At 36.2% G+C, this 24408-nt stretch overlaps 2 long non-coding RNA genes across 2 annotated transcripts in view; one reads left to right on the top strand and one right to left on the bottom strand.

Moving 5' to 3' along the window:
* LOC130458225 (uncharacterized) overlaps positions 1-17229 on the bottom strand; it is an 89026-nt gene extending 71797 nt beyond the window's left edge. The window contains exon 1 of the long non-coding RNA XR_008917331.1: positions 16351-17229. This is a non-coding gene — a long non-coding RNA (uncharacterized LOC130458225). The remainder of the gene's footprint in view (positions 1-16350) is intronic.
* LOC103098484 (uncharacterized) lies at positions 7045-23381 on the top strand. The gene is made up of 2 exons (XR_457728.2): positions 7045-7246; positions 22713-23381. It is a non-coding gene; the product is annotated as an uncharacterized LOC103098484 (long non-coding RNA).
* Positions 23382-24408: the final 1027 nt, after the last annotated feature.

Here is a 24408-nt window from a genome sequence, read left to right as displayed (position 1 = left end):
AAAGTAGAGAAATTCCACCAAGATCTTAGTAAGATATTCTAAACCAGGGGTTCTTAACCTTCTTTGTGTCATGGATTCTCTGGGTAGTTTGATGAAACCCATGGCAGAATAATGTTTTCAAATGCATAAAATAAAATGCATGGGATTACAAAGAAAATCAATTATGTTGAAATGAAGCTATCAAAATATTTTTTAAATGAGTTCACAGGGGAAGCTAGATGGCTCAATGGATGGAAAGTCAGATCTGGAGATGAGAGATCCTGGGTGCATATTTGGCCTCGGAACCTTCCCAGTTGTGTGATGGCTGGGCAAGTCAATTAACCCCAATCAACTAGCCTTTACTGCACTTCCATCTTGCAAACAAGACTTAGTATCAATTCTAAGATAGAAAGTAAGGATTAAAAAAAAATTGGCATCTAGAGAGCCCCCAAAATAGGAATCAAAACAAAGAGAGAGACTCAAAGGGAAAAATGAATCTTCCAAAAGCACTATATGAATACCTAGAATAAATGAAGCAAGAGAGTGTCTTTTGTTTTGTTTTATTTTTAATGAAATGGAAGCTCTGGAGGAAGGAGAAAAAAATAGCTTAGTAGAGAAAGTGGCAAACAATGGACTCTCTAAAAACTAGAATAGATGAAATAGAAATCAATATCTCCATGAGACAGAAAGAAGTTAGAACAAAATCAGAAGATTGCAGAAATTGAAGAAAATACGGTATCTGGTATTTTAAAAAACACTGACCTGGAAAACAAGTCAAAGGGAGATTATTTAAGACTCACTAAAAACCATGAACAATGGGGGTGGGAGTGGGAAGCGGAACAAAGCCTGAATACATATTTCATGAAATTTCAAATAAAACTGTTTAGATATATTAGAACCAGAGAGTAAAGTGAAGATAAAAAGACATCCACTGATGATCTCCTTAAGGCAACCCCAAAGGAAAAAATTTCAGGAATGTCATAGCCAAAAATCCAGAGCTCCCACGATAAAGAAAAAAAATACTGCAACCATCTGGAAAGAAGTTTAAGTGCCCAGGAACTACAGTTAGGATCACATAAGACCTGGAAATTTCTACTATAAACAACAGATTGTTGAATATTGTTATTGTTCAGTCGTCATTGTGACCTCATTTGGCAAAAATACTGGAGTTGTTTGACACTTCTTTCTCCAGTTCATTTTACATCTGAGGAAACTGAGGCAAATGGGATTAAGTGACCTGCCTAGAGTCACACGATTAGTAAGTGTCTGAGGCCAGATTTGGTCTCAGCTCTTCCTGACTCTAGCCCCTCTAACTAAATACAATATTTCAAAAGGCAAAATATACAGGCTTATAACCAAATATAACCTACCCTGAAAAGTTGGATATAACCTTACACATGGGAGGGGGGAGAGAATAAATGAACTTTTAGTGCTATATTGCAGTTAAAGCATTTCCAATGGGAAGATGAGAACTGAGTAGGAAGTTTGAAATAGAAACATAAGAGTTCACAGAAATCCAGGAAGGTAAATTTTCTTGAGGAATTGAAAGGAGTTGTAGGATTATTAAAATTTGAATCAAAGGGAAAGAAAGAAGTATCTCTTTAGAATTTTAATTTCTTTAGAAAGTATTGAAAAATAGGGAATCTGAGGGTAGCTTGGTTCTGTTTTGAAGATCTGAAAATAGAAAAGAGATGGTGTGGTAAAAGGAATATATCAGTGTAGAAAGGAGAATAAAGGGAATTAAACTTGTTATTCCTCATAACTGGGATGAGTAAGAAGACCATACAAACATGGCAAGAGAGTGGGATGAATGGGCAACAGATGAGCCTCTTTCATATCAGAAATGGGCAAATGAAATTTGAACACACACACACACACACACACACACACACGCACACACACACACACACACACACACCAGTTTGATGTGGAAATAAATCAAACTCAATGGGAAAGTCATCAGCAATGGGGAGGAGGAGTTAAGATGAAGGAAAATTTTGATGAAGAAATATCTACAAGCAAAACAAATGCTGGTCCTGAAAAGGTGGGGGCAGGGATTAAAAAACAACAACAACAAAAAGAAGAGCAAATAACTAGAACCTAATGGGATGCCTTATATTGCCACTTAGAAAACCAGGAAATGCTTATAAAAGTGGTGGTATATAAATGCAATAACAGCGTGCTGAAGATATGGAAAAGAGATGATTTCAGAGAATCTTGAGTAGAATAAACTGATATGAGTGAACAGAACCAGGAGAATCATTTATATATGGATAGCAATATGGCAAAGAAAAATAACTGAAGAACATAGGAATTCTGAGCAATGCAATGACTATGTATGTCTCCAGACAACTTATGATGAATCATGATATTGATCATGATATTGAATAGACAGATTACAGAAAGATTTGTTTTGGTTGATTATACCTATTTGTTATAAGAATATTTTTGCTTTCTTTTTCTTGGTCTTTGATGGGGGGCAGTAAAGAGAAAGGGGTTAGTAATAGAAATACAAAAAAAAGAACCTTTTAAAAACACCCTTTAAAAAAATGCATCCGAGTGCACAAGGAAATTCTAGGGAAGCATAGACAAGACAGTTTTGAAACGAATGTGCAGAATTTATCATATATTTCTTTAAAAACTCTAAATGTTTTGAAATTAAGATTCATGGCTTCATATATATTTTTTCTTCTATTATTGAAAATGCTTTCAGGGAGTGTTTAAGTTCAGAATTTTTTAAATAGGAAAAAAGTAGGGATAGTAATCATGATTTCAGACAAGGAAGCAATAAAAAGAGATACATGGAGAAATTACATTATGTTTAGAGGAACCATAAATAATGAATTAATATAAATACTTAATACATATGTACCAAATGGCAGCGCATCTAAATATTTAGAGGAAAATTAATCAATTTAACAGGAAGAAATAGAGAGTGAAACTACAATAATGGGAATCTATCCAGGACTTAGACCTAACAAAAAGACAAACAAAAAAAAAAGAATTGAAAAGAATTTTAGGAAAATTACTGGGGTTACTAAATGGGCCTGGAAAGAAATATATACATCTCTCCATCTATAAACAGAGGCAACTCAGTGGCATAGTGAATAGAAGGCTGGACCTGAAATTAAGAAGACCTGAGGTCAAATCTAGTCTCAGACACTAACTGTGTGACCCTGAGCAAGTCACTTAACTCCTGTCTGTCTCTGGTTCTTCAACAATAAAATCAGGATTATAATAGTGCCTTCCTCACAAGAACTGTGAGGCTCAAATGAGATATTTGTAAAGCTCTTAGCATAATACTTGACACAGAAAAGGTTTAAAAATGTTTATTCCAATGAATTGGAGGAATTCCATATGAACTGGAATGACTTTCAGGAATTGATGCAGAGTGAGAGGAGCAGAACCAGGAGAACATTATACACAGAGACTGATACACTGTGGCACAATCAAATGTAATGGACTTCTCTACTAGAAGAAATGCAATGATCCAGGACAATTCTGAGGGACTTATGAGAAAGAATGCTATCCACACCCAGAGAAAGAACCATGGGAGTAGAAACACAGAAGAAAAACAACTGCTTGATCACATGGGTCGATGGGGATATGACTGGGGATGTAGACTCTAAACGATCACCCCAGTGCAAATATTAATAATATGAAAATAGGTCTTGATCAATGACACGTGTAAAATCCAATGGCTATGGGAGAGGGAGAATAGGGAGGGAAAGAACACGAATCATGTAACCATGGAAAAATATTATAAATTAATTAATTAAATTAAATTTTTCAATAAAAAAAGATTTCACAGGGAAAAAAATGCTTATTCTCTCTACTGACTATTAATATAAGAATTTTAGATTAACTATATTAACAGAAAGATTGCAGCAAAACTTTATAAATATTGTACACTATGTATGACTAAGTATGATTTCTGCCAGGAATTCTATGTTAGTTCAATATTAAGGAAAGTACAAACACAATAGACAACATTAATAATAAAAACAATTGAAGTCACATGATCATCTTAATTCTTACCAAAAGTTTTAAAATGAAATGAAATACCTTTTTCTGTTAAAAAAATAATTTAAAATAAACAACAAATTAACCCTTTCTTATAATTATTATATTACATTATTTCTAGTAAATACTATCTATCTAAAATGAAGAGCTAACAGTGTATGCAATGAAGATATAGTAAAATCAGGGGTAAAACAAGGATATCCATCACCACCAATATAGTACTAGAAATGCTGCCTAATCAATAAAAAAAAGAAAAAGAAATTGAGGGAATCCGCATAGGAAAAGAAAAAACCATTTTTTTCACGGACGACATGATGGTTTAGATAGAGAACCCTAAATAGTCATATAAAAATTAATTTAAATAATAACCTCAGCAAAGTAGCAGGATATAAAAGAAACCCCTCCTTACAAATCATCTGTCCAACTATATATTACCAATTATATCCAGCAGAAAGAGATAGAAAAAGAAATCTCATTGAAATTAACTACAATCTATAAAATATTCACCTACCAACAAACATACCAGAATGATATGAATATCACTCCCAAACATTCTCTAAAGAAATAGTTATTGGAAAAATGTGTTATTCATAGTTGAAATGTACCAATATAATAAAAATGGCAATATCACCTAAATTAATTTATTCAGTGCCTTACCAAAAGATGACTTTAGAGCTATGATGAAAAATAACCAAATTCATCTATAGGAACAAAACATCAAAATTCTCAAGTATAATAATGAAACAAAATAGGAAGAGGGACTTCTGCTTCGGAGAGTTAAGATAATGGAATAAGAAATGCTTCAAGCCTGGCCCCCCCCCCCCCAAATATCTTAAAAGGAAAAAAGTGTAGGAAGGAAAGACATAGTATCAGATCTCAAACTACACTATAAAGGAGGAATCACCAAACTCTTCGGTATTGGCTACAAAAAAAATCATTTTAATTAATTAGTAGAATAAATTAGTTACATAATATTCAGAAGCCATTAAATATAGTAGCTTAATGCTTGATAAACACAAAGACTGGAATTAACTGGAATAAGGATGTAGTGATATTTGATGAAAACTGCTGGGGAAATTGGAAAGCAATCTAGACTAATGTCTCACACTATAAATTGCAATAAGCTCTGAATGGATAACATGGTCTAGATGTAAAAAGTCACATAATGAACAAATTAGAGAAACATATAAGACTAGAAAGGAGATGAATTTATGACCAGACAAGGGATAGAGAGGATCATTAATGATCAAATAGGTAATTTTAAATAAATAAAATTTAAAAGCTATTTTTGTTGTAGCAAAGAACTGGAAATCAAAGGAATACTCACCAATTGGTTGAATGAATTATGGCATGTGAATATAATAGAATAATGTCCACCATAAGCAAACTAGGAAGACTAATACAGAGTAAAGGAGAAGAACCAGGAGAACCATTTTTATAATAACAACATCACAGAGTTCAGAGCAAAGGAGTAGGGAACTATTACCAAAGAGAGACAATGCCACAGAAGGCTAGCAGCCATGGAGGAAAACAGATGTTCTTGAAGTACAACATGGATGGGTGTCTCTGACTGTCATCCCCAGTTCCACAGGCAACCTCCTGTCTCAAAGTGGTACAGGATATGCACTCTCGTCCAAGGCTCTCAAATCAAAGCCATGCAGAGCTCCAACTCATATAGAATTTAGACAGAGCTGATGTGGAACTATTTAGACCACTGAAATCAGGGTATTCTCTGAATCATAGAATCAAGAATCAGGAATGAAGGGCAGGGAACCAGGAAACTTAACTGTGCCACAAAATTCAAGTATCTAGGAAGGACAGACAATGCCTAGACTCTAGGTAAGCTAACCCTAGAAGGATTTTAAAAATAAGGATCTCAAAGGACCAAGTTATCTCAATTAAAGCGAAGCATTTCTTAAATCTATAAAGCAAGGAAAATAGAAATAGTGGAATAAAAAATTATGTCAAAGTAAAATTATAATATTTGCTTTACATATTTGTATTTAGAGTGCATATGTACAAATAGGAGGAAGAATTTATTATCAAATTCACTTCCTTGTAATCACTTATTTGGGAATCTTGTTTTGCATACTTTTTTGTCAAAGATTTGCCACAAAGAGGTCTTTGCAAATGAAGCCTACAACCCTGGTCCTATTCGGGCATGTTGTGAGTGTAGTACATTTTGGCCAGAGGTTATGTCTTCAAGAGTCACGGCTGCTGTAACTTCTGATTTGCTACCTAGGAACTCTCCAATAAGTTCTTCTCTCACCTCTTGAATGTACTGCTAATGACTAATATTTTAATTATGACTCTTTAAATGGAAGATATATCAATATACTAATAAAGCTCACATCTAGAACATTGTAGAAAACATACAGAAGACATCACCCTCTTGCTGCTTTTAGGCAGTAGCATCTTAAGTTTGGTCAAGAACATTGACTCCTTCAAGTACTAGATGGTTCAGTGGATAGAGATCCGGGCTTGGAAACAGGAGGTCTTGGGTTCAGATGTGACTTCAGACAATTCCTAGCAGTGTGACCCTGGACAAGTCAGTTAACCCCAATTGCCTAGCCATTACTGCTCTTCTGCCTTGGAACCAATTCTTAGTAATGATTCTAAGACAGAAGGTGGGATCAGGCTTTTGCTTTGGGTTGGTTTCTGTTGGAATTCAAACATCTGGATGGAGGGTAACTCCAAACAGTTCCAGATATGGACCTCTTATACTGGCATGAAGTCAACCATCACTGTTGGCTTCACTGGAGATTTAAAAATCCAAACCTGTGTCTTCATTTCTCCAGGAAGTTCTCTGCATTTCTGACAAAAAATCCCAATTACTCTGCACCTTTGCTTTGCAAGTCTCAAGGAAAGATCAAGGAATATAAATTACCACAGACTGCATGGTAACCTTTTTTGAATAATGGTCTCATGACTTTCAACTGTGATAAAAGATGAAAAGGTTTGCAATTTGCAAAACTGTGCAAAAACTGAAAAATGCAAACTTAGGAATGATTGACAGTGGCATGTGACCAAGCCTGAGGGATCTAGGTGAAGATTCCATCTGCCCAACTGACTTCCTTCTCTCCTGAAGAAGTTGAGATGAAGGTTTGAAGAGATTTTCCCTGTGATCAAACTGAGGAAGGAGTTTTTCCTGTATCTGGCTGCTGGCAGCATCAGTCTTACTTGGACATCTAACAACAAAAGATCCTGGCTCTATTTGATTTTGGACTCCTGCTGTGAGATTGAGGTATTTGGTTAAGTTTTTAGTTTAGTAACATAGTTAATATAGTTTAGTTAGTTTTAAGAATAAGTATATCCCTAAAATCTTATTCCTTTCCCTTCCCAAACAATAAAACAGATTTATTTATATGTTTTCTCTTGTGTTTCCCTTACCCCAGATCCTACCCTAACAGTTTGGCTGAGCCAGGTAGGTTGAAGAGTCTATTTACTGTATGATTAGGGTTTTTTTTAATTATAAGGCAATATTCTACTGTGTATTTAGCTAGCTGGAAACTTAGGGGATTACATAGAATTCTAAGGGTTGGCTTGCTGAAAGGGTTACTGGAGCTGCACCACAGACCTAGCAGCCATCTTGGAGTAGTCATCTTGAATACACTAGTATCATTGTGGCCAATGTCATTGTTTTCCAAGGAAGGACATCCATTGAACAAGTAGTTATTTTCAACTACTCCCAACCAAAATTCAGAGCCAAATTTATCGGCTCATTTGACATATATTGAATAAATGTATCAGCTTGCAAGATATCAAATACTCAACAACTGTTATAAATATATCAGGAATAAGTGCTTTCTGACAATTTTCAATTAAATAGTCCCACAGTGAGGATGCTAAAAAAAAGTTGTCTTTGTCTTCTTTTCAGTTTTCAGGTCAAAGCAAACTGACCTCATTAGATCTATGCTTCAATTTGTTGTTGAGTCGTTTTCAGTTGTGTCTGAGTCTCTGTGACCCCATTTGGGATTTTCTTAGCAAAGATACTAGAGTGGTTTGTCATTTCCCTTGCCCAGGGTCACACAGCTAATAAGTGTCTGAGGCCAGATTTTAAGCTCAGGAAGATGAATCTTCCTGATTCCAAGCCCAATGCACTAACTACTGTGCCACCTAGGTGACTCTAGGAATCAATTACATGGCATCATTTTATTGGACAAAGAATTCTCATAGGAGCTCTTCCCCATATTTTATGTGTAGGTTTCTTCCACTAATAATGGCATGAGTGACAGTAAGAGCAAAGAACTTTTCTAATTCATCATCCGTTAACATAGCCTTTGACTACATTTCTGAATATTTCTAAGCATTGGCTTACTAAGTGAAATTTAAAAAGGAGAAACAGGACTTTTGTTGAATATCGGCTATAGAATATGCATGACATAATGAGATATAATATTTAAATCATAAATAATAATATTTAGCTATTGCAAGTTTCTTTGTACTACTTGAGAAGCTATGGCAGATTGATAAGGAGAACCAGCTTTACCTTTCAGAGACTGTGGCTCTTCATCTCTTCTGTGGTAAACTTAGGTCCTAAAAAAACCATATTTCTCTTTATCTTTTAGATTGTTAGCAGTAGAAAGAATTCTACTTATGAACTCAGGATCACCGGATTCAGGCAAAGAATATACTTTCCCTCACACATTGCAATGGGATCATTTACATAAGCAAGGGTTTTATCAAATGTGTCAAATGGGATATTATTATTTCTAAAATCTATATATCAGAAAGTCTTTAGGACATTTTGTCAAGGAAGATTCAAGCAAAGCTCTATTTTTATAACAATCAAACTGGATCCCTGAAATTCTGAAAACCTGAAAAACAAACAAAAAAAATTAGTAAAATAGTGCAAACTACAAGGAAAGATAAAAATTTTTTAACTCCACAGATATATTATTCATAAAGTTTTACTGATATTTGATGACTTCTACTTATGCTCCAAGAAGACTAATACATAATATAATAATAACTAAAAAGAGAAAGAGAAATGCTTCAATAGAAATAAATGTAGGGAAAAATAAAAATAAATGTAGAAACATTTCCTCTTATTTATAATAAAAGTACAAAGCATTTAAGTATATTCCTAATTTGATACATCTGGCCCTTAATAGGTAGAAACATTTTATTTCTTTTATTATGCAAAAATTCAGGATGTTAAGGAATGAGGTTCTTGAAGTATGAAATAAAAATGACTAAGCCTTTTTGAGTATCATGGTTCTTTTTTAAAAAGTGGGTCAATTAGAGGCAGCTAAGTGGCTCAGTGGATTGAAAGTCAGGCCTAGAGAAGGAGGTCCTAAGTTCAAATCTGACCTCAGACACTTCCCAGCTGTGTGACCCTGCGCAAGTCACTTGACCCCCATTGCTTAGCCCTTACCACTCTTCTGCCTTGGAGCCAATCCAACACGGAAAGTAAGAGCTTAAAAAAAAAAAAGTTGATCAATTGACATTCTTGATCCTTCTAGTTTTAAAAAGCTAGTGGAATAGAGATTCACATTTTCACATATATTCTTCTTTTTCTCTTCCATTTCATATGTGAATATATTCTCTCTTTTTTGTTCATTAAATTGAGAATAATTTCTAAAATAACTTTTTAAATCTGAATGACAAAACTTGAGATCAAGACCTAATCCCAGAAAATCTTAAAAATTCAACTAAAAAGTTAATTGAAACTATCAATAAGTTTAGCAAAGTTGCAGTACATAAAGTAAATTGCCACAAATTATTAGCATATTTATATATCACTAACAAAGTCCTGTAGGAAGAGGCAGAAAGAGATACTGCATTTAAAATAACCACAGAGAGAATAAGATGCCTGGGAGTATACTTACCCAAATAAACCCAGGAATTGCAAGAACTTAGAGAAATAGTAATTGTTCAAGGTTGGGCAAAGCTAATATAATTAAAATGACAATACTACCTAAACTAATCTACCTAGTCAATGCCATTCCAATTAAATTACCAAAAAAATTTTTATCAAGTTAGAAAAAAATAATAACAAAATTCACTTGGAAGAATAAAAGATCAAGTACATCAAAAGAATTAATGGGGTGGGGGGACTTAAATGAAGGAGACATAGGAGTACCAGGTTTTAAATTGTATTATAAAGCAGCAATTATCAAATCTATCTGGTATTGATTAAAAAATAGAAAGGTAGATCAGGGAACACAATAGGCATACAACATACAACAGTTAAAAACTAGAGTAATCTGGTATTTGACAAAATCAAATTGCTGAAAAAACAGACAACTAGTTTGGCAAAAACTAGGCATAGACCAATATTTTACATCATGCACTAAGATAGTATCAAAACAGATATATGATCTAGACATAAAAGAAGATACCATAAGTAAATGAGAAGAACAAAGAACATATTACCTGTCAGATTTATTGTTAGGGGACGAATTTATGAGTCAACAAGAAATGGGGAGCATTGTGAAATGTAAAATATGATCATTTTGAGTACATTAAATTGAAAAGGTTTTCTACAAATAAAATAAATGTTCCCAAGATGAAAAGGAAAGCAAAAATTGGGTGGGGGGATATTATAGACAGCCTCTCAGATGGAAGTCTCATATCTAAAATATATAGAAAATGCTGTGAAGTTTATGAGCCATAATACAATTAATAAATGGACAAAAGATATGAACAGACAATTTATGGATAAAGAAATTAAAGCCAAAGATAGGTATATTTAAAATGCCCTAATTCACTACTGATTAGAGAACTGCAATCCAAAATACCTCTGAGATAATCTTACCCATTAAACTGGCTAAAATGACAAATGGACAAAGTGACAGATATTGGAGGGGATGTAGAAAATGAGGACACTGATACACTGTTGGTAGAGCTGTGAACTGATCCAGCTATTTTGGAGAGCAGTTTGGAATTACACCAGAGAATTGTAAAACTGTATATACCCTTAGACCTAGCAACACAATTGCTGGGTCTGTTTCCCAAGGAGAATAAAGAAAGAGGAGAGGAACCCCTAAGTTCCAAAATATTTATAGCAGCTCTCCTTGTGCTGGCAAAGAATTGGAAACCGAGGAGATGCCAATCAATTGTTGAGTGGTTGAACAAATGCATTGTAGATGTCTGTGATAGAATACTATTGCACCACAGGAAATGATGGACAGACAGATTTTTTTTTTAACTTGGAAATAATTCCATGAGATAATGAATAGTGAAACAAGTAGAACCAGGAGTAGAAGCAGTACAAAGCCACAGAATTCATGTTGGACTATGCTGTTATCTCTAGAAAGTAAACAGAAAGGTGAAATATGAATGGCTTAATTCTTAAATACATGTTGGCTACCTCGATGATATCTTTTGTGATACACGGAAGTTGGCAAGGGGCTGGGACACTTGTAGATGGGATTTATTATGTAGATATGAAAAAGAAAAAAGAAAAGACCTAGCTCTACTCCTGACTACCTGTTTAATTTTGTATAAGTTCTTAACTCCTCTGAGCCTCAGTGTTTTCATCTGCAAAATGAGAGAGTTCATTTGAAGACCTTTAAGGTCTCTTCCAATTCAGAATCTATGACGATGATCTATTTTCAGGAGCTGGTTGAATGACCATATGCAAAAAGCAGTCATTAAAAAAATGGGTCAATATCAACTTGGCAACATCCCAAGGTCTGTGCTCATAAAACCTTATCAAATCTAAGAAGAAATTCAACAAAGATAAAAGTAAAGACCTAACATGACTTTTTAAAAAAGAAAATCAATTTTGCAAGAACAAGATAGGAGAGGCATGGCTAGTCAGCAGTTTATCTAAAAACGATCAGGGGGTTCAATGAACTGCATGCTCAATATGAGTCCATAGTTTGATGCAACAGACAAAAAGAATCAATGCCATCTCAGGCTGCTTTCAAAGAGACAGAACTTCTAAGAAAAAGGGAGGTGATTGTCTTCCTGTTTTCTGCCATGCTCAGACTACATCTGGATCATTCTTTTCAATTCTAGGTATCACAATTTTGTTGTTGTTCACTCATTTTTCAGTCGTGTCTGATTCTTTGGGACACCATTTGGGGTTTTCTTGGCAAAGATACTAGAGTGGTTTGCCATTTCCTTCTCCAGTTCATTTTGCAGATGTGGGAAACTGAGACAAACAGGATGAAGTGACTTGCCTAAGGTCACTTGAGTAGGAAGTGGCAGAGCTGGAATGTGAACCCAGATTCTCCATCTCCAAATCCAGCAGTATTTCCCCATTACTAGATGAATGAATCTGAGATCTCACAGATGTGGGTACTTCCTCCACCAACATAAGTGTCTGATGTAGGATTTGAACTCAGATCTTCCTGACTCCAGCCCATCCCACACTCTATCCCCTGCTCTATCTAGCATCCTAGATTGGATGTTAAGAAGCTGGAGGTTATACAGAGGAGGTAGATGACCAAGAAGATGAAGAGTCAGAAGCCCAGGTAGAGAAACTGGAGATATTTAGCCTAGAAAAGAAAAAAACTTTGGGGAACATACAAATTCTATTCAAGTACAGGGCTATCACACGAAAGGGGATCTAAACTTGCTCTATATTCCCTTAAACATAGAACCAAGCAGAAATGGATAGAAATTGCAATGAAGTCAACCAAAGCTTGATGGAAGAAAAGACTTTCTGACAATTAGACCTATCCCAAAGTGAAATGGCTGATATTATTAGGAGGGAGCAGGTACCTCTCATTTGGCAGAAGCTTGAATCCTAATGTCAATTCAGGATTGCTTTTTTAGTGTGGGTTTGACTAGATGGTCCAGTCCAACTCTTAAATTATGGGATTCTGTGAAATTATATATATGTGATATCATCCCAGAAGTGCATGCTTAGAAAAGGAAAAAAGCCAATGAAGTAAAAGAGATGGACAACCCAAGTGCTGGGATATAGTAATCCACAAAAGACCCTGCGAGAGGTTCTCTTGCATGTCAAGTTGATTCTCAGTGGAGGACTGATGAACAAGGATCTCACAAGAAGAGAAAGCTTGGATGGACAGAAACCTACAGCAAGGAAGAGGGTGCCCACATCAGTGGCATCACGGGTCTATAGAAGTATTTAAGAATTCAAGTTTCTTGACTACAATCCATAACTTTATTACTCTGGATAATAAAAATAAAACTGCCTCCTTCATCATGGAGATGACATTGTAATTTGATGTAATGAAAAGTTTCCTGGACTGATAATCAAGAGTAAGTAAACAAGCATTTCTGGAGTACCTACTATGTGTTGAGTGCTCCACAAATATTACCTTATCAATCCTCAGCACAACTCTGGGAAGTAGATATGACTTTTAATGTCTGTATCAAAGTTAAGGAAACTGAGGCAAACAAAGGTTAAGTGACTTGCCCAAAGACATAAAGCTAATAAGTGTCCAAGGCCAGATTTTAACTCAGATTTTTACCAACTTCAATCCAATGTTCTCTCTATTGTGCCACCCAAAAGAACCTAAGACAGTTAGGTTCTAGACCTGACAATGCATTTGCCAACTAAATGAAACTATGATAAACCCTCTCCCCTACTGAATCTTTAGTTTTCCTATCAGTGAAGTAAGAGAGTTGAACTAGTCTTTCTCAACTTTCTCAATCTAGACACAACTTTGTCAGCAACAGTTTTTAAAATTATGTAATTATAACTGTGACAAATATATAACATATATAAAATATATAATTGAATATTTATTTATATTAAACTATAATTAAGTATATAGTAAATTATATCAAAATGTTTATCTTTGAACATATCAGTCATTTCCCAACATACCTTTCCATTAAAAATGAAGCAGGGGGCAGTTCAGTGGCTCAGTGAATTGAGAGCAGGTCTAGAGCTTGGGGGAGGAGGGCTGTTTCTAGGGCTTAAATCTGACCTCAGGCACTTCCTAGCAGTGTGACCCTGGGCAAGTCTTTTAACCTCCATTGCCTTGCCCTTAGCATTTTTCTGCCTTGGAACCAATATATAGTATTGATTCTAAGACAGAAAGTAAAGGTTTTTTAAAAAATGAAGCAAAATCATTTAAAAGTTTTCCATTTAAATGTAAAATTTCCATTCTTTTAATTGAGAATTTTTTTTTATCCAAGTACTTTTTCTCTCATAACTTGGAATCAACACTATTGACTTAAGCTCCATTAACTTTCTTGGCATTACCTTCATTTACCTCATTGTCATCACTGTGCATACTCTTCTTTTGGCTCCACCTTCATCACTCTGTATCAGTTCATACAAATCTTACCATGTTTGTCTGACTTCTTCATGTTGGTTAGCCATTCCCCCACTGTTTGCACATAGTCCCTTTTTTTCTTATTCTATAAATCTGCTACCTATATTTGGGCACATACGGCTTTTTTTTCTGTATGATACTGCCTTCTTAGGGGTAGAAAACCACAGCGGCATTGCTAGATCAATGTGTTTGGACATTTTGGTCATTTTTCTCACATAATTCCAAATTGTTTTCTGGAAGGGATCAACCAATTCACAATTGCACAAATGAATTAATATACTCATACTTCCATCTGATCTTAACCTGATTCTTCTACTCTCTTCTTGTTCTTGTTTTTAACTCTTCCACTCCCCAGTTCATCTCTTCTCCCTAATACTAGCCCAGTGAGGTTCTAAGACTCACCATGCTGAGATTACAGAGAGGAGAGAGGATATAAAGATATAAAATTCAACAGAAATGAGAAAACATTATATACAGCAACAGAAATATTGTTTGAAGAATAACTTGTGGGGCAGGTAGTTGATACGGTAAATAGGAGCTCCAGGTCTGGAGTTGAGAGCACCTGGGTGCAAATGTGGCCTCAGATAACTCCCAAGTTGTGTGACCCTGGACAAGTCAATACCCCAGTTTGTCTAGCCCTTGCTCTTCTGTCTTAGAGTATTACTTAAGACAGAAAGTAAGGGTTAAAGAAAAAAAGAAAAGGAATAACCTGTGTATGTCCAATTTCAGAGAACTGATAAATAGAAGCAAGCAAGACATAGTTTTATAAACAATATATTCTTTTGTCAAATGATGCCTTCTCTAGTGCAGGGAGGGGAGGAAGGGATATATCTGGAAATGTTCATGTAACAAGCAAACAAATAAATAATTTTAAATCAGAAATTGTACTTGTACTTTTTAGGTCTAACATATTCCAAGGTCTCTTTCTTTCTTTTTTTTCCTAAGGTCTCTTTCAACCTTGGCACTAATAATTAAGACCTCCTTCCCCACACCTAAAGCACAAAGTATCCCATCCTGAGCTGCTATATAACTACATTACTGTATTTTCCTCTTTTCCTGGATAAAAACCAGATGGTTGATTTCATTCTCTTCTTCTATCTCCCATTCACATTTGTTCCTTGAATCTGCCCAATGTCTCACTTATTAACCCTAAGCATTACTGTCTTGTCAGCCATATGGTCATGCTTATCATTTCAGAGAAGGGCATGTAATGGAAAGAGCACTAGCCCAAGCCAGCAAAAACCTGGGTTCAAATCCTCCTTCTGATTGATACCTGTTAGCTGTCTGTTGATGTTCAAATCACTCTACTTCTATCTCTGTTTTCTCATCTATAAAATGCGGATAATAACCCAAGAAGCCAGAGACAAAACTTTGTACTTAGGACCAATTCAGATGGGGAAAAGGGGTGTCAGGGGATAATAGTGAGAATCCAGAGCATGGTCTGATCATTTCTTTCATGCCTGGTGAGGGTATAGCCCACCCACCAGAAAATCTAGCTTGTATCCCCTTTGGAGATGGGGAGGAAGGTGGGTCATGAGAGAGAAATGTCATGGTAATGGGACCCACAGTGCTAGCTTAGAAGCTGTTATTCAGGGTAGCATGTGGACCTATAAAGTACATGAAGTTGAGTGAAGTGCACTGATGTGGTTGCCTTTGAAAAGAAGCCTACCCTCCCAGGAAAGCAGCACCCCTCCTTCTCTGTGTTGACGCCCTGGAACAAAGCCTTGGTTGCCCCAAGTTACTTATAGCTCTTCACATAGTACCTATTTCACAGAGTTGTTTTGAGAGTCAAGTAAGATAATGCATGTAAAGAACTTTGTAAGCTTTAAAAAACACTATAAATGTCAACTATTCTTATTATGGCTTCTCAAGCAGCCATTTCATTTCTGAATAACATGTAATGCTTGGCTTGCTTAGCATTCTCCTTGCCAAATCAAGCCGGGAGTTCTCATTTCTTTTTTTTCCAAATATTTCTTCCAAAACACATCATCCATTCCCTCACTCTTAAAGCCTACATCATACTCTTTCATTGCTGGCATCTGAGCTACGGCAAAAATGCCTAAGAGTCATCTCCCAATGACTCAAAGTTCCCACAATGGAATCCCTGTGTGGGCACTTGACTGCCTTCTCCTTTGAATCTCACCCTAAGAATAATCACTTCTTAAAAGGCTCAGCGATGTGTTCTCTTCCACTCGGTGATTTTGAGTACATTGTCTTCTTCCTTTCTTGTTCTTTTTTTTTTCTGGGCCTTTAGAAGTGATCAGGGTTTGACCTAGGACACAATGAGAAGAGAGAAGGCAGGAGAAATGAGGTAGAATAGAATCTTTTTTTCTTTTTTAACTCCCACCAATTTTAATAGCCCCATGGCATCCCTGGCTTGGATTTTTTCCATATATTAACTTCGTTTGTAATGTAAATAATCACTCCTAATTTACCTGCCTTTAAGCTTTGCCTTTTATAGGTCTAGTTTTCTTAAAACCCCACAATGACTAATCCAGAGTTACTCACACAGTGCGTAGTTGACATCTTTACCAAGATTCAACAAATAATGTAAAGGAGGAAGACAGGCAGGAAACCCATTTTGGGGGAGGATGGAGATCTGGATTGTCATGATCTAAATTAAGAATTGGAAGCCACCTTAGAATTGCTTCAGTTTAACCTCCTCAGTTCATAGATGAGGGAACTGGACCAGAGAGCTAAGTCCCTTGCCAAGGTCACCTAGGTAGAAAGTGGCAAAGCTGGTGTGTGAACCCAGGCCCTCTGTCTTTAAATCCAGCAATATTTCTCCTCAGTCATCCGTGCTTCTCCATTACTATTGAAATAAATTTGAGAACACACTGATGGGAGTACTTCCTTCACTAGCTTAGATTGCAACCTGTCCATACCTTCTCATCTTTATAGGATTGCTGGCCATGTCTTTCCATAGCTTCTTCACTGGAGATCAACCCAGCATGCTAATTCTTTTAAAACATCATTAAAACATCACTTAGCTGGGTAGCTAAGTGGATAGAGTCAGGCCTGGAGATGAGAGGTCCCGGGTTCAAATATGGTCTCATACACTTCCTAGGTGTATGACTCCTGAACAAGTCACTTAATCACCATTGCTTAGCCTTTACTACTCTTCTGCCTTGGAACTGATTTTTTGTATAGATCAGTGATGGTAAAACTTTTAGAGATGGAGAGTGGGGACCTGCCCCCCACTCCATCCCCAGATGTACCCTGCCCCTGCCTTATCCCACAAAGGGGAGGGAAGAAGTGTTCCCAGTGGGTTGCTGGTAGGAGGGATGGGTGAAATGAGAAATGTCCTCAGTAAGTATAGAGAGGAGAAAGGGAGTAGCCTGAGTGCTCTGCTCCCCTCCAGCTCTGTCACCTGTGAGTCACCCTCCTTTCCTTCCCCCCCTCCCCCCCGCACTCACTCCCATTGGCTGCTGGGCAGACAGGTGGGAATGTGAAAAAAATGTCCTCAGACACAGTGAAGAGGGGCAAGGGAACAGCTCCACCCATGTCCCTCTGCCTTTTTCGTAACAAACTCAGGGGTGAGGGAGGGGGAAGGCCACATGCCCACAGAGAGCACTCTGTGTGCCATCTTTGGCACCCATGCCATAGGTTCTCCATCACTGGTATAGATTCTAAGACAGAAAGCAAGAGTTTTTAAAAAATGCATCATGAATACTGCAGCAACCCTGGAATTGTCCATCTGCTGTGACTCATTCTCAGTATAAGACTGGCCCTCCTCCTTTTCTAGTCACATGTGTCCTAAACTATCTCTTTTTTACCAGACTTCTTTTATAAAAATTGGCAATATACTTACTGCAACCTACTTATATCTGACATGCATTTCTCCATTGCTCTTTCCCCATGTTGTTGTTTTTGCTCATTTGTTTCAGTCCCATTCAACTCTTCGTGACTCCATTGGGAGTTTGCTTGGCAAAGACACTAGAGTTGTCTGCCATTTTCATCTCCAGCTCATTTACCAGTAAGAAAACTGAGGCAAACAGGATTAAGTGACTTGCCATGGGTCACATAGCTAGTAAATGTCTGAGGCCAGATTTAAACTCTAGAAGAGGAACCTCTTTGATTCTAGGCTTGGGCACTCTATCCACCTAGCCATTCATATCTTTCTCCACAATTGCAACTCTTCTGGAATGAAGATATCCCATGATTTGCTGCTCCATTAAATTAAAAAAGAGAGAGTTTTTTCTTAATAGTGAGCATCTTGAGACCATTAATCTTCTCTTCTAAAAAATGAAGACACTGAATTAAATGATATTATGATTCCTCCTAGCTCTTAATCCTAGGAGTTCTTTGCATTTTTTCCTAATTTCCCAAATAGGATAGCCAGTCTGTCTTCTCCTATTTAATTATGGCACCATCTTATTGTCCATCTATATCTGTAATCCAATAATTTTATTCAACTGAGTGCAGAGTTCTAAAACTTGGGGTTTATGTTTTCCATAGTGTCCCTAGCCATTGTGTTTGGGAAAAGGAAATAAATTATGAGTGAGTCTAGGAGCAGAAAGTAAATGTCAATAAAGACTTGATTATTTACTAATTCACCAGTTAATAAATATTTATCCAGCTCCTACTGTGTGCAAGGTCCTAAGATCCAACCAGGAGTATGCTGGTAAATGTCTAAGAATAGCTACACACACACACACACACACACACACACACACACACACACACACACACACACACACACACCTGTGTGTATATAACCCTGACCCACTGTTATATTTAATCTGCCTTATCAATATTTTCTCCAATGTTTCTTCAGCCTAGATAATCAATAAAACAATAAATCAAGCCCAGATTTGTAGTGGGTTTTTTTTTTTTTAACATTTCTAAGATGTACATGCCTGCATGGGAAATCTAACAATCACAGTCTAAGATGACTCTAGCACAGCCCTGGACCTATTGTCTCTGATATGAATAAGCCGTCTCCCTAGACCGTTCACTTCTCTCTTCCCAGCCTCCTTCCTCTGAGATCCAGAAAGTCTTCATCCCCAAATGGGAAGTTCATAAGATTTGAAGTGACCCTGTCAACAGCTCTAGTTCTAAAATGTATGATTTTGCCCAAGGTACTTCCTTATCGAAATGAGAAGTTTGGCTGGATAATCTTTAACTCCCCTTTAGCTCTACATCAGGAAGAGATCTTAAAGCATATTCCGTCTAAGTTCCTCATTTTATAGATCAGAAAATGGAGACAGAGAAAATATGTAGCTTTACTAAGGACAGACAATAAAGCTTGGACTGGAATCCTAGTATTTTGACTCCTGGCAGAGTGTTTTTCCTTATGCCATGCAATTTATTTTCTAGAGTTCTAGAGTGGAGTTCAGTTCAATTCAATAATCATTTAGTGAGTGTTTAATGCACAGACACATACATAAAGGGTATTAATTGATGAGTTTATCTAGAGAATGAGTGTTCAGAGAAGTGGCTTGAGGGAGTAACTGTTTGGCTCATTGGATTGAGAGCCAAGCCTAGAAATGAGAGGTCCTGGGTTCAAAGCTGACCTCAAACACTTTTGAGCTGTGTGACCCTAGGCAAGTCACTTAACCTCCACTGCCTACCCTTACCACTCTTCTGCCTTGGAATCAATATATGGTATTCTTTCTAAGATAGAAGAAAAGGGCTTAAAAAAAAAGTAATGGCATGAGAGTTGTTGAAGAACTTATGTTCTTGTCATAATTGGAAAGAAACTGGAGATGAAGCTATCTTCTTCTTCCTTTATGAAAATATAAAAGGATTTTTATAAAGAGACTTTGTTGTCCTAAATGATGTAGTCCTACATTCCCAGAATAACAGAGAAGTCACCTGTAGTTAGAATGAGGATTTGAAGTGACTAGCTGTGATTTCTCATGATAATATATAAATAATAAAATAGAACAAAACAATTAAAAAATTTAATAAGATGAAATTAAAATGTGATCTAAATTATAAATAATTATCTGTGCCTATTTCACTATTGATTTAATTTTAATAAACTTCCTATCAGTCAGTTTAATATATAAATATAATAATATATAAATTACTCCTAAGAGTTTAATGAATTTATTATGTGGAGAAATATTACTAACTACAGTTTATGAAATGAATAGTATTTGATGAGTTGGGGTAGGGGCTCTGAGTTTAATTGCTTAATTACAAGAGAGATATTGAAATTTTCATAATTAATGGAGACACTTCCAAACAATAACCCTGGGTAATCCTAGAGTTTAGGGTGATGAGATTAAATGAGAATGAGTCAAGTAGCCATAGGAGGGGGGAGTAAACCAATAAGTGAAAGTGTCAAACTCTAGAGTTCACTCTCTGAACTTTCATTATACATATAACTTTGGGCTCTTCTTCCCCAAAGGTTTCACATAAAGTCATTTATTAAACTCTTACATTCTGTCTTAGAATCAATACTAAGTATGGGTTCCAAGGCAAAGGGTGGTAAGGGCTAGGCAGTCACACAGCTCAGGTCTAAAGTCAAATTTGAACTCAGGATCTCCTATGTCCAGGGACTGAACCCTGGATCTCCCATCCACTGAACTACCTAGTTGCCCCCTAACATAAAATTTTACCCCTAACCTCACAAGTTTCACTTTGCTCAAAGAGCTTTGAAATTTTTAAGTGCTTTTTAAATGTCAGTTTCTATTATTAATTCATCAACTATTTATTATATGCTTCCTATGAATGAGGCATTATCCCAAGCAGAGAAAAATTAAATAGGCTGTCTTCAAAGAGCTTACATTCTCCTAGGGGTGGAAGTGGGGCAGGGTTTAACTATATACATAGAAAAGTAAACACAAAGTATATATTTGGTAAATACAAAGTAATTTGAGGGGCGGGGCACTAACAGAAGTATGGAGAATTAGGAAAGAACATATATAGGAGGGAAAACTTGAATAAATCTTAGAAGTGAGCTAGACAATACAATAATCCAGGACAATTCTGAGGGATTTAGGACAAAGAACACTATCCACCTCCAGAGAAGGAACCCTTGGAGTCAGAATGCAGATGAAAACAGACGATTTTTCACTTGTTTATTTGGGCTTTTGTTTTGGGATTTTTGGTTTTATAAGATTTTTATAAAAATGAATAATATGGAATGTTTTGCTTGATAATACATGTATAACCCAGATTGAATTGCTTGTCAGCTCTAGGAGGGGGGGAGGGAAGAAGGGAGGGAGACAATTTGGATCATATAACTTTGGAAAACTTATGTGGAAATTTGTTATTACATGTAATTGGTTAAAAAAAAAAGTGAGCTAGATAATCGAAGAAGTGAAGATGAAGGAAAGCATTCCAGGCATGGGGGGCAGTTTATGTAAAGTCACACTGGCAATGAATGGACTGTTCTCTCTGGAGGATAGCAAATCAGCAAGTTTAGCAAGAACAGTTTAAATTTATTCTAAAGGCAATGGGGAGCCACTGGATTTTTTTGAGCAAGGGAGTGGTATGGATGGATCTGTGCTTGAAGAAAATCATTTGGGGGGGAGGCAACTGTGGAGGATGGATTGGAGAAAGGAGAGCTCTGTGGGCAAGAAGACCAGTTTGGAAGGATTCTGTAATGGTCCAAGAGAAAGGTGATTATTGGGTCATGATTACATGAGTTTAGGGAAAAGCAAGAGATATTGTAAAGGTTGAAATTACAAGATCATTGGAAGGCTATAGGAAGGAGGGAGATAAAGCAAGGAGTGAAGAGCTCCAGGTTTCAGAGGAGATCCAAAAACAACATTGAAAGGCTTTAGCACTGTGGTGAATAAATGTATTAGTCAATTTTTACTTCATAGGCTAATGGACTTAGAGCTGGAAAGGACCTTCGAGGCCACTGAATCCACCCCCCTCATTTTACAGAGGAGGAAATAGAGAAGAAGTAACTTGCTCCTGGTCACACAGCTAGTATCTGTAGTGAGAGACGAATTTGGATCTTCCAAATCTACAGTTGTACCAACTAGTAATCTAAAGGTATATGAATGGTGACAATAAAGCTTGTCTCCTACCTCTTGGCAGAAAACTAGTGGTTTACAGGTATGGAATGAAGCATGTATTTTCAGACAGTCTTAGTGTGTTGACCTCTTTTGTGCTTAACTGTATTTATTTGTTTTAAAGGATAGTTCTAGGGGATATGTGAGAGGGAGTAATAGGGAAGGGGCAATGACTAGAAACACATTTCAATAAAACATGTTTATAGAGGCTTCATTTTGCTCCATCAAATTAAAGTTATTTTTGTAGACAAAAAAGCAATAAGCAGAATGGGATCTCATATTCTTTGTACCCTTTAGTCAATTAATATCTGTTAGGATATGGTCTAATGTAAAAAAATTGCTTGTTTTAAAAGTTGTTTGTTCCCTTATATTTTCTTGAAGAACACTCTGGATACATAGAGAAACCAATCTAATAAAGATTTGGGGGAGGTGAGAAGGTAGGCATATGGGTTGATAAATAAGATTTCCTTTCAACTGCCTTTTTTGGCATTAATGCCATAATACTGTTCAATATATTCTTTTCTTTCAGATACCTTGGGAATGATCCTTCAATGTCCCCTGAACTGGTCTGCCTCCACTACAGACTTCCTTTGTGCATACTTGGTCCATCTGCTCTTCCCATCTTCATTTTTTAGAGTTATTTCTACTTCCTTATGGAGTGCATCAAGAAAGGAAAGAAAATGGCTCCACTGTCACACACACAAATATAGGGATTTTGTTATATATACATATTCTGGATATATTTGAATATAGATATATATCTTGGCATATTTATAGAGTCAAGATAAAAGAGGCAGGAAATTACATGAACTTTCTCAACATCCCCCTCCAAACAACTTTAAAATAATTCTCAAATCAAATTCTGGAGTGGCAGAGCCAACAGAATGTTGGGGTAAAATAATTTGCTCGCCTAAGACAACTTGGGAAGTTGTAGAAAAGTTCTATCACACAGGGTGATAGTCTGGCCCAGAGTACAATGCAGGCTACACAGGACAACACCACAGGCTTTGGGGGGCAGCTGCAAAAGAGGCAACAGAAGTTTCAGAAGCTCTCAGCCCTTAGATAGTAAACATAGAAAAAGAACAAATTAAACACCACCCAATTAGAAACCCTGAAAATCAAAGGAGAGATAAGTAAAATAAAATAAGAAAACTGGTTTTATTTTTTAAAACTACAACAATAAAATAGATAAACAATTGTTTAATTTGATTTTTAAAAGAACTGGACATTGAGGAGATGCCCATCAATTAAGGAATATCTATCTAAATAAGTTGGGACATATGGTTGTGATGGAATACGATTGTGTCATAATTAGTGATGAGCAAGTTAATTTTTTAAAAACATGAAAAGAGGCAGCTAGGTGGCTCAGTAGACAGAGAGCCAAGACTAGAGATGAGAAGTCCTGGATCAAATTTGGTCTCAGACACTTCCTAACTGTGTGACCCTGGGCAAGTTGCTTAATCCCAATTGGCTAACCCTTACCATTCTTCCGCTTTGGAACCAATATATAGTATTGATTCTAAGATAAGGTAGGAGGTTGTTTTTTTTTTTTTAAGTAAAAAAATAAAAACAAAACATTAAAAGACTTACATGAAATTATGGAGCATGAAATGAGCAGAATCAAAGGTACATTATACACAATAGCAGAAACATTTGAAGAATGACTTATGTATGTCCACCTCCAGAGAAAGAACTGATAAATAGAAACAAGCAAGACATAGTTTTACATATACATAATTTTTTTTGGTCAAGTGTTGCCTTCTCTAGTGCAGGGAGGGGAGAGGGGAGGCATAACTGAAAATTTTAATGGAACAAAAATAAATAAAAATTTAATGAATTCTTTAAAAAGAAAATAAAATTATATCAATAATGAAATCAATAATCAATAATGAAAAAAGTGAACTCATGTATAAATGGAGATTTTGAACCTTTGCCTTCAATCCCCAGAAGTCCTTAGTATTTCCCAAAATTCCCTATAATCTCTCCTGCGTCTCCACATTGGCGAGATCATGTTATTGGTATTTAACTGGCTGTGAACTCCTCCCATGCCCTCTTTGGCATGATGCAGCAATCAGCAGTGATGGTGGTAAGGTGAGGATTTTGAAAATGGCTAACCAGCCATGGGCACGTGGCTTTTATTTTGTATCCGCTTTATTTCTTGATTTCTAATGATCATTTAATAAAGCCCTTAAAAACAATATTTTTTTATTATTTGAGATTGAATT

Source organism: Monodelphis domestica, chromosome 1 (assembly GCF_027887165.1).
Source record: "Monodelphis domestica isolate mMonDom1 chromosome 1, mMonDom1.pri, whole genome shotgun sequence".
NCBI lineage: Eukaryota > Metazoa > Chordata > Mammalia > Didelphimorphia > Didelphidae > Monodelphis > Monodelphis domestica.
This window is presented reverse-complemented; position numbering and strand designations above follow the sequence as displayed.